The following is an 11,641-nucleotide window of genomic DNA, read 5'->3' as shown; positions in this document are numbered from 1 at the left end:
CCTGGCTTTGAGCTGCCTCAGAGATTTGCGGCCTGACTTCCTCTGCCCATAGCCACCCTGGACTACATCCTCTTGGGAGAGGAAGGTAGAGAACAGAGGAGGAGAGGAATGAAGCCCTCTAGGCCCCCTCCTTCTTCTAAAGAGCTTTATTGTATGTTTACTTTTTTAAATAATTATTTGTTCATTGCAAAAAAAAAAGAAAATTCTGGACTTCCCTGGTGGTCTAGTGGTTATGAATCTGCTTGCCAATGCCAGGGACATAGGTTCGATCCCTGGTCTGGGAAGATTCCTCATGCTGCAGAGCAACTAAGCCCGTGCGCCACAACTATTGAGCCCGCATGCTGCCACCACTGAAGCTCGGGCGCCCTAGAGGGCACGCTCCTCAACAAGAGAAGCCATTGCAATGAGAAGCCTGTGAGCTGCAACTAGGGAACACCCAGGTGCAGCAATGAAGACCCACGCAACCAAAAATCAATAAAAAATTTTTCAATTTGGAAACTATAGGGGGAAAAAAAGCAAAGATCTCCTGTAGTTTCACTGTCTGAAGGTAGCAAGAGTACATTTTCCTCTTCTCTAAGATAGTGTGAAAAGACCAGGGAAGCCTGGTGTGCTGCAGTTCATGGGATCGCAGAGTCGGGCACGACTTAGCAGCTGAACAACAACAATGTGGAAAAAATCTTTTGGCCAACTGGATTGGGCTATATGAGGTGCATGCCTGTTATCCTCACCCCTCTCTACTTGTTCTTTCTCTCTTTTCTTCTGGAAGTCTCCCTTTTTTTTCCTACCCAGTGAAAACCCAAACAAAGCAGGAGCCTTGACATATGAAAGTCAGCCTTGACATATGAAACCCATAGGAAGACTTGGGTTCAAGAACCTTTCCAACAGAGGTGCTAGAGGAGCAGCCTAAAGGAAGGGGCTCCAAGCTGGTGATCCTGGTTAGGGGAGGAGTGCAGCTGGGTGGGCAACAGAAGGGTTATTCGAGGGTGGCCTTTTCAGAGGAAGGGAAGGGAAAGATGCAGGTGAGGTGGGTGTTTATCCTCTGTATCAACTAGTCATTGGTTATAGGCTAGCTCCAGGAAGAGGGAAATTGGTGAGGTGATGCCCTTCCACTGAGATGATTTCTGCTTAAGCTTAGGGTTCAGGGTTGTCTGCAGTAGAGCTCCCAGCAGCTGGGGTGTAGACTATATGCCCTTCAGTCCTGCAGGGTGTGTGTATGAGAGAAATAGTGACAGACAGACAGCCAGGGTGACAGAGTGGATTGCTGGAGCTCACCAAGGCCAAAGTCTAAAAGCAGTACAAGGCAGAGAGCAAATGTTTGGGCACCAAGGAGGAAAAGGGGGATAGGATGAGTTGGGAGATTGAGAATGAAGTATAGGTACTAATGATACTATGTATAAAACAGATAACTAATGAGAACCTACTGGAGAGCACAGGGATCTCTACTTAATGCTTTGTTGTGGCCTAAATGGGAAGGAAACCCCCACAGAGGGGATAATGTATACCCACAGCTGATTTGCTTTGCTGTTCGCAGAAACTAACACAAGACTGTGAAGCAACTATGTGCTGTGCTGTACTTAGTCTCTCGGTCACGTCTGATTCTTTGTGACCCCATGGACTGTAGCCCTCCAGGCTCCTCTGTCCATGGGATTCTACAGGCAAGAATACTGGAGGGGGTAGCCTATCCCTGCTCCAGGGGGACTTCTCAACCCAGGAATCCAGCCAGGGTCTCCTGCATTGCAGGTGGATTCTTTACCATCTGAGCTACCTGGGAAGCCCTAAAGCAACTATACTCCAAAATTTAAAAAAAAAAACACACATAGAAAATTCCAAACAGTACAAGACAGTTACCCCCTGGAGAAACCTTACCAGTGGCCTCTGTGAAGACAAACGCAGGAAGGAGACACTAGCTGGGTTGTCCTGAAGCTCATGGAGAGGAGGAAAGCCACTTTAGGATACACCATCTGCGGTGGAACTGCCACCGTGATGCAGATTTTCGTGAAGACCCTGACAGGGAAGAGCATCTCTCTCAAGGTCAAGCCCTTGGATACAATAGAAAATGTAAAGGCCAAGATCCAGGATAAGGAAGGTGTTCCTCCTGATGAGCAAAGACTGATCATTGCTAGCAAGTGACTGGAAGATGGATGTCCTTTGTCTAACTACAACATTCAAAAGGAGTTTATTCTCCATCTTGTGCTGAGACGTTGTTGTGGAGCTAAGAGAAGGAAGAAATCTCATGCCACTCCCAAGAAGAACAAACATAAGAGAAAAAAGGCTAAGCTGGCTGTCCTGAAATACTACAAGGTGGAGGAGAATGGCAGAATCAATCACCTTCACTGGGAGTGTCCTTCAGATGAATAATGTGCGGAAGTTTTTATGACCAGTCACTTTGACAGACATTATTATGGCAAATGTTGTCTGACCTATTGTTTCAACAAACCAGAAGACAAGTAATTGTATACAGGTTAATAAAACACATGAATTAATGAACTAACAAAACAAAACAGAGAGAAGCAAAGCCAGGGGCAATCTGGCAGTCTGGCAGAATAGCACAGGCAGTTTTAGGAGACATGAAGGCAAAATCCAGAGCGCCGACAAAACAAGACCTTCCCAAGGAAGCCAAAGCTGCCAGCCCCACAGCCCGGAGTTCCTTTGTGGTCCAGTGGTTAAGAATTCACCTGCCAGTGCAGGGGACATTGGTTCAGTCCCTGGTCTGGGAAGATCCCATACGCAGTGAGGCAACAAAGCCTGGGTGCCGAAACTACTGAAGCCCACATGCCCCAAAGCTCATGCTCCACAATAAGAGAAGCCACTGCAATGAGAAAGCCTTGCTCCAAAACTAGAGAGTATCCCCTGCTCTCCATAGCTAGAGAAAGCCTGCACACAGCAATGAAGACCCAGCACAGTCAAAAATAAATAAATAAAAAATAAATTAATTTTTAAAAACCACTTTAAAAAAGTCGGTTGTTGAATACCAAACACCAGTGGAGGCTGTGTTAGATGTCATATGTGTACAATTAGGTAAAGTTACCTGTCATCCTTCAATAAGGTTCATCATTTTTGAAAAACATATTATCACATGCTATTATCAATGGCACCTATATAAATGTGTCCAGTACTTTTTTAAGTAGATATATTAGAGAAAAAACAGAAACTATTCAGGGAACTGCTCTATTGATACGGTTATTAAGGGTCCAGTGATTTGATCCATAGTGAGGCTAATTCTCCCAAGCAAAGGTTAACTTGTTCCATCTCAAATTCCTACTAGTGAGAAAGAAATGTAATGCTTGGCAGACTTTGGGTTTTAGAAGTTGCACTTGGCAGACTTCTTTGGGTTTTGGAGGCTACATATTCTATACTTGGGAATCCTGCTAAGATCCATTTATCAGGAGATACAGAAAGCTGATAGTTTCAAGAGGTGTGGTGCATGCATGCTAAGTCTGACTCTTTGTGACCCTATGAACTGTAGCCCTCCAGTCTTCTCTGTGGGATTCTCCAGGCAGGAATATTGGAATGCGTTGTCATGCCCTCCTCCAGGGGATCTTCCTGGCCCAGGGATGGAACCTGTGTCTCTTATGTCTCCTACATCGGCAGGCGAGTTCTTTACCAACAGTGCCATGTGGGAAGCCCTGGTTTTGAGTGGGGCCCAGAGCAAAAGCGGTTCTCCAGCAGCTCCAGATTATAGCACAGGCAGCCTTGCTCCCTGGTTTGTACAACCTTGGAGATCACACAGCATCAGACCATCTCTCTGTGGTAGAGATGCCAGGTCGATCTCCTGTACATCCCAGTAAGAGTGACAATACAACACGAGGCCTCAGGAAACAGGTAGAGGCATTTGTAGCAGAGAACTATGTACCTTTATTGCAAAAACAACTCCTGACATATACCTGGGTTCTTGTGGAAATACAGCCTCTGACCGTGGGAAGTAAGAGGCCATGCGGTCAGGAGCTGGATACTGAGAGAGCCAACAAGTTATAGGCCTGGGAAAGAGGCAGCAGAAGTCTATCATATAATGAAAGTGATGCTTTGGGGATTGGGCTTTAGTGGGCTGAGGAGACAAGTGGATGGCCTGGACATCCACGCCATTTCCTGCTACTGCTCTAAAGCACCTTCTTAGTTCACCTCTGTGATCTTATGTAAGGAGGAAGTGCTCCTTATGACCAGCTGACAGACAAAGCAGAAAAAGAGCCCAGTGTGGATCACAGATGGGTCAACTGAGTGATAGCTACCAGCCCAAAGTGGACTGCAGGTACACTATGGCCTCTCTCAGGTGTGGCCTTGAATGGTAATGGTAAGAAGACCTACCAATGGACACTTGATCATCCTCTGTGAGACAGAGAAGTTACCTGAGGAAAGTGTCAACAGAGACTCCTAGTGTTTGTGCTGTTTCCTCAGCCGTGTCCAACTCTTTGTGGCCCCACAGACTGTATTCTGCCAAGCTCCTCTGCCCATGAAATTTTCCGGGCAAAAATCACTGAAGCCATTTCCTTTTCCAGGAGATTTTCTTGACCCAGGGACTGAACACACGTCTCTTGTGTCTCTAGCGTTGGCAGGCGGATTCTTCACCACTAGCACCACCTGGGAAGCCCTAATAGACTCCTGGGCTGTGGTCAATGGCTTGGATGGTTTGTCAAGGGCCTGGAAAAGCAAAATTGGAAGCTGAAGGAGAAGTAAGTTTGGAGACGAACCCTGTGGATAGACCTTTGGGGGTGGTCGCTAAACGTGAGAATCTTTGTATTGACCCATTAATGCCCATCAGAGAACATTCTCTGCAGGACAAGGAGATAAACAACTGAGGGATTAGGACTTCAGCCAATAGCTGTCAGCCCACTTCTGTTCTCATCCTCCCCGGTGTTTGCACACTGGCTCATGAGCAGAGTAACCCTGGTGGCAGAGAGGAGATCATGCATGGACCCAGTAGCATGGACTTCAGCACACCAAGCAGTTCCCTACTCTCCATAAATAGCTTTGTGCTCTACATCCAATCCAGCCTCTGGATCCGAATACTAGTTTCAGGGAATACAGAAAAGGGAGGAGAGAAAAACACTTTAAATCACACCAGAAGGATGCAATCAACACAATCCAAACTGTGGGGAACACATAGAAAAATGCCTGAATTTCTTCAGCAAATAAACTGCAAGATTAGAAAGAGCATGGGGGCTTCCTCGATGGCTTAGTGGTAAAGAATCCACCTGCCAATGCAGGAGACTCAGCTTTGATCCTTGGATTGAGAAGATCACCTGGAGGAGGAAACAGCCACTCACTTCAGTATTCTTCCCTGGGAAATCCTATGGACAGAGGAGCCTTGTGGGCTACAGTCCAGAGTTGGACACGACTGAGGGACTAGGTGCCTGAGAGAGCATAGATTAAAAGATTATTTAAAACCTTAACAAATTGTAAAGTCAGGTCGTTACTTGGATTATGATTTTTTTGAATGGAAATAATCCTGACATTTATCAAATAATTGGAAATGTGAAAAGGTAATAGATATTTTTTGATACTAAAGAATTATATTTAACATTTAAAATATGATAATGGTATGATGGTTATGTTTTAAAGAGTGAGAGAAGAATCCTAACCTTTTAATGAAATACACAGAAATACTTATGGATGAAATGTTATGATGACTGGAGTTTGTTTCAGACCAAACCAGAACGAGGACATGGATGAGGTTTAGATAAGGTTGAACTATGTGGCTGATGTTTACTGGAGTTGGACAGTGGATACCTGGGGGTTCATTATACCCTTCTGTTCACTTTTTGGGTTTTTCTTTTTTGTTTGTTGTCTTTGGTCATGCCCTGAGGCATATGGCATCTTAGTTCCCTGATTAGAGATCAAACACAAAGTCCCTGCAGTGGAAACACACTGTCTTAACCACTGGATTGCCAAAGAGGTCCCTTACTTTTTGTACGTTAGAAATTCTCCACTTAAAAATTAGTTGTGTGATCAAGGTGTGTTTCCTTACCTATAAAATAAAGATAAAAGAGACATCCTCCAGCCTTCATCAAGAAACACTGGGTGAGTAAACAAAGATAATAGATATGGGGGGGGAGGAATTTAAAAAGTTAAAATGACTAAGCAAATTAAAATGAAATAATATTGAAAAGGAGCAAGACCTTATATAAGGTCCTTGCTCCCCCACTGTGACCTCTGCCTGCTTTTTGTCTGTGGAAAACTTTAGTCAAAGAATAAGTTCAACAGAGAAGTGAGAAATGTGGAAACAAAGGAAAACCATCAAAGGAGACTAAATAATAATAATGCAGTCATTAAGCATAATCAAGGACCTTTAGCTCTTTCTCAAGGGCTATAGATAATATTCTGAGCCACATTCTATGAGCTGTCTTATAGACACTGAAACGCCAGGTGGAGAAATTAACTACATGATGACCAGACTGTACCTGGGACTTGAGCTGCCACAATTCAGAGAACTGACTGCAAAGAAATGGAACAAATGGACCCTGGAATTGAAGATGAACTGTACCTAAAACAACCAAGATGATGCTAGTCAGACCACTGATGACCAATTTGAAGATGACTGTGCTGTTTCTACGTGTAACTGCTCCCCGCCAACACACACACACACACACTCTGTCTATAAAAAGCTCTCACTGCCTGCTTGTTGGGATGGGTGGGGGTCGGGGTTGGTCTTTGGCCAGACATCCACCACCCCCACTCCAGTTGCAGGCATGGAAAGAAAGCAAAGTTTCCTTTCTACCAACCTGGCCTGTTTATTGGCTTTTGCATGATGAGCAGCTGGACCCCACTCCCACTGTCCCCCCTCCAAGTCTTTTGGTAGCAATATGGTATATGAAACTCTAAGAGGGGCTTGACTTGAGCCAGTGTGTGCAGATGGGAAGAACTGCCCCTAATCCCAGGACTAGAAGGATGCTCTGGGGTTTTTCAGGCTGGGCTCCAGGACTCTCTAGAGGTCCTCAGAGTCCCTGTAGGGGCCTCAGTGGGAGGCCTGTTGGGAGGAGGCTCCTGGCTCTTACTCCTGCCGTCTCTAAAGCAGTTCAGCTTTGATCTGTTTGTTATAATCAGCTCAGGACCAGATTAAGACTTTAAAGGCCCCAAATACTGAGAAACTACTATGCCTCCATGCCTACATAGAACTTGTTTTTAGTCACTGACATTAAAGTAGCCCGTTTCTAGTTTTGCTGATGGAAACATTTTCACTGTGTTTATTTGAGTGGAACTTTTCTCTCTCCCTTTTGCTACTTTACTGCTGCTCTGAGCCTATGCTTAGTATGCCTTTGGGGTAATTATAGCATTGACTGGAGTTTCACAGTACATTTCATTTAAAAGGGAAGTTTCACTGCTAAAACTTTTGATCAAATCTAATATCCAGTTAAATCCTCTCTCCAACAGCTCACCAAGTATTCCTCCAACTTTGGCTTTAACACCTCCCATCCTGAAGATTTACTATCCACTAAATGACCCTGGCACATCTTCAGATTATTATTAGAAAGGCTCGTGTTGAGGCCAAACATGTCATCTTGAAGCTTCCACCATTGGTTGGTCCTCTGCCCCCAGGGCTACACTGAGCAAATTTAATCCTTTTTGCACCCATCTGCCTCTGCTTAGCCAGGTGCTCAGACGGAGTTCTTGGAGTTAAATTGTCTCCCTCCGTCTACCTGATCCTGACTCCTCAAATAGTCTCCCTAGACAGTAAGAGCAATGATAATGACAGTAACAATAATAGCCACAATTAGCTGAACTCACCAAAGTCACACAGCTGGAGGATTTTATTTTATTTCTGTTTTATTTATTATTTTTATTTTTTTAGATTTTTTATATTATGTTGAAGTGTAGTCTACTAGGGGCTTCCCTGGTGGCTCAGATGGTAAAGAATCTGCCTGCAATTCGGGAGACCTTGTTCGATCCCTGGGTCCGGGAAGATTATCTGGAGAAGGGAATGGCTACACACTCCAGGGTTCTTACCTGGAGAATTCCATGGACAGAAGAGCCTGGTGGGCTACAGTCCATGGAGTCGCAAAGAGTGGAACGTGACTGAGTGACCAACTCCTTCACCATAGCCAGTTAACAATGTTGTGATAGTTTCAGGTGAACAGCAAAGGGACTCAGGCACACACAGGCATTTATCCATTCTCCCCTAAGCCCCACTCCCATTCAAGCTGCCACATAACACTGAGCAGAGTTCCCTGTGCTATATAGTAGGTCCTTGTTGATTATCCATCTTAAATACAGCAGTGTGTATGTGTTGATCCCAAACTCCATAACTATCCCGTCCCCCCTGGTAATCATAAATTTGTTTTCTAAGTCTGTGAGTCTGTTTCTATTTTGCAAGTAAATTCATTTGTATAATTTCTTTCACTGCTGGACAGGAGGATTTTATTTATTTTTCTTTTCTTTTTAAACATTTATTTGCCATTTATTGGACTGCAGGATTTTAGAACCAAATGCTAGTTTGTTTGATTCTGGGATCTATGTTTCTGGACTCTATATTATACTTTTAACCTCCCACCTAATATGAAATAAGCTCAAAGTTTTATCTCTTCAGAACATTCAGAAACCATTGGTATAAGAAAAAACTTTCAAGTGTCCTTCAGCTTTTGACAGTGAAGCATTGTCTAGAGTCTGAAATATGGAATCAAGGAGCCTTCACTTGTCATTCGAAGGCCATGCTCCTGGGTTGAATGGCTGTGACGGGTCTGTTCCACTCCTCACTTATGGAGGCCTCTCTTAGGTGTGGAGGCAGGGCTGTCACTTATGATGGCCTTTTGGTGGCAGGATTGGATCTGTCGTCGGCCCTCTAGATCATTGCTGATATCTTTGGTGATGTCCTGTCTGCCCTGGAGATATGTGCCCTGTAGGAAGTTCATCGCTGAGTATGAGATGGTGTCATTGGCACCTCATTAAAGCCAAGGAAGGTGGGGGCTTCTAGTTGGCTTGCTTGGGTCCCACGCCAGTGGGAAAGCAATAAGGCTTATAAGGAAAGCTGGGCAAGCTTATAAGGAAAGATGGGCAAGCAATTTCATGAGTTTCTGCTTCCTTGTTGTGAGGTGGGCTTCTCTCATCAAAATTTATAAGGATGAGAACTCTTCCAACATAAGAAGAGAGAACAGATGCAATGAACTGAAAATGCCCAAACCTCCATAGGTATGCTATTCCCCAGGTCTTTTTGTTTAATGAATCAACATATATTTATCAAGTCCAAGGTCCCTGTAAGGCACAGCGAATGGGAAGATGACTGCCAAGTTTAGTTGAAACCTCAGATCTCCAAAGAGCTCAAGACCTTTCATTTCCTGTATGTCTTAACTGGGTTCTTCATTTACATGACCAGAGGTCAGACTGGGAGGTGAAGGGACTTGCCTGGCAGTCCAGTGGTTAAAACTGTGCTTCCACTGTGGGGGTGTGGGTTTGATCTCTGGTTGGGGAACCAAGACCCTGCATGACAAGGAGCATGGCCAACAGGCAATTAAAAAAAATTGGGAGGGGAAGTGAAGAAAGATTGATGTGACTTGCCATATCCTCTCAGATTTAGAATGCCCAGCTAAAATCCGCAAACTCTTATCCCTTAGCCAAGGCTTACACAGGGCTATCAAGGTGATAGTCCTAAAACACAGGTAAAATTGTGTCATCTCCACAGCTTGGAAGTCCTTGATTAATCTCCCTTACTCAGAGACTTCCATGGTGGTCCAGTGGTTAAGAATCTGCCTTCCAATGCAGGGGACATGGGTTTGATCCCTGGTCAGGGAACTAAAATCCGGCATGCTATGAGGCAACTAAGCCTGCCCGATGCAACTGTTGAGCCTGCACACAACAATTAAGACCCTTCACAGCCAAAAATTAATTAATTAATTAAAAATTGTGCTTTCTTAAAAAAAATGAAAAAGAATTCCATTACTCAGCTGCTAATCCATTCATTCACTCAAAGCATATGGGTACTTATGTGCCAGGTACAGTGCTAGAAAAGTGAAAGTATTCATTTGCTCAGTCATGTCCAACTCTTTGAGTCCCCTGTAGCCTACCAGACTAGACACTATAAAGATGAAAGCCATGGTCCAGCCACCAAGAATCTCAGGGTGTAGCCAAGGAGACAGATAGGAACACAGTCACACTTGGAGAGATGGAGCACCCAGGGCTGAGTGTCCTGATGCCCCTTGCTGAAACGCCCTCCTCAAGACTGCAGCCCCTGACCCCCCCACCCCCATACTTGTACCTTGTGAATCTCATACTTCCTTCAAATCAAATTTACTGAGAACCGACTATATAGCCAGGGAACTCTGCTTAATGCTCTCTGGTGACCTACATGGGAAGGAAATCCAAAAGGATGGGGATATATGTATATATACAGATGATTCATTTTACTGCATGGGAGAAACTAACATAATATTATAAAGCAACTATATTCCAATAAAGATTAATTTTAAAAAGTGAACCCTAAAAAAAAATCAAATCTAGGTTCCTCCTTGGGAGATCTTAGATGGTTTGATGTGTTCTGAATGCTGGAATCCCCCAGAGAGCTATATGGGGAGGGGGCATCTTTACTGTGAGTTTCCTGCAATGTCCTGCAGAACACACCCTCAATTGCTAATAGGATGACCCCTCTGATTTCTCTCTTCCTCCCCAAGTGAACACAGGTTTGGTAATGCCTCTCAGGAAGATGGAACACATTTTCATTTTTTAGCACTCAAAGTGTGATGGGCTGTTCCCAAGGTTACATTCACCATGTGCTCCACGTCCAGTAGGCACCCAATGATACTCTGTGGGGTTTGTTTGCAGCCTCATCTTCCAACACAATCAGGCCTGTGTGGGGCAAGCCTAAGTGGGGGGCTCCCTAAGCCAACTCGGGGCTTAGAGAGGGCTTTGCTGCTGGGGGGATGTTCCACCTCCATCAGTTTTTGGTGAGGAATCTGGGCCCAGAAGATAAAATGGTTTTCTGCCTGACTGAACTTGCTGCTTCTCAGATTGGCCAGCGAGCTTTGGTTTCTGGCCAAGTCCACGGTGGGCTTCCCTGCTTTGATGTGGTTTTGCAAGGGAAACATCCGCAGATGAGCAACAACCAACACATTTTTTCTTTTCTCTCTTAGTCCACATTGAGTTTTTCAAAAGCAGTACTAATTAGCTTCTTGGGGCTGGTGGAAGCTGGGAGGCCACAGCCCTGTATAGGAGAGAGAGAATGGGTACAGGTCACAGAGTCTGAATATCAGCAGAAATGTAGATTAATTTAGGATATCATGTACAGATGTGAGAGCTGGATCATAAAGAAGACTGAGAAATGAAGAACTGATGCCTTCGAACTGTGGTGCTGGAGAAGACTCTTGAGAGTCCCTTGGACTTCAAGGAGATCAAATCAGTCAATCCTAAAGGAAATCAACCCTGAATATTCATTGGAAGGACTGATGCTGAAGCTGAAGCACCAATACTTTGGCCACCTGATGCGAAGAACTAACTTACTGGAAAAGACTCTGAGGCTGGCAAAGATTGAGAGCAGGAGGAGAAGGGAGTGGCAGAGGATAAGATGGTTAGATAGTATCACTGGCTCAATGGACATGAATTTGAGAAAACTCTGGGAGATAGGGAAGGACAAGGAAGCCTGGCGTGCTTCAGTCCGTGTAGTTGCAAAGAGTCAGACACGACTTAGCAACTGAACAACAACAAAGGATTTCCAAACAGGTAT

The 11,641-nt window shown here is 44.6% G+C and overlaps 1 pseudogene; it reads left to right on the top strand.

Moving 5' to 3' along the window:
- The first annotated feature begins 1,983 nt into the window (after nt 1-1,983).
- LOC129622437 (ubiquitin-40S ribosomal protein S27a-like) lies at nt 1,984-2,451 on the top strand (annotated as a pseudogene).
- The last annotated feature ends 9,190 nt before the right edge of the window (nt 2,452-11,641 follow it).

The sequence above is a fragment of the Bubalus kerabau genome, chromosome 11, assembly GCF_029407905.1.
Source record: "Bubalus kerabau isolate K-KA32 ecotype Philippines breed swamp buffalo chromosome 11, PCC_UOA_SB_1v2, whole genome shotgun sequence".
Taxonomy (NCBI): Eukaryota; Metazoa; Chordata; class Mammalia; order Artiodactyla; family Bovidae; genus Bubalus; species Bubalus kerabau.
This window is presented reverse-complemented; position numbering and strand designations above follow the sequence as displayed.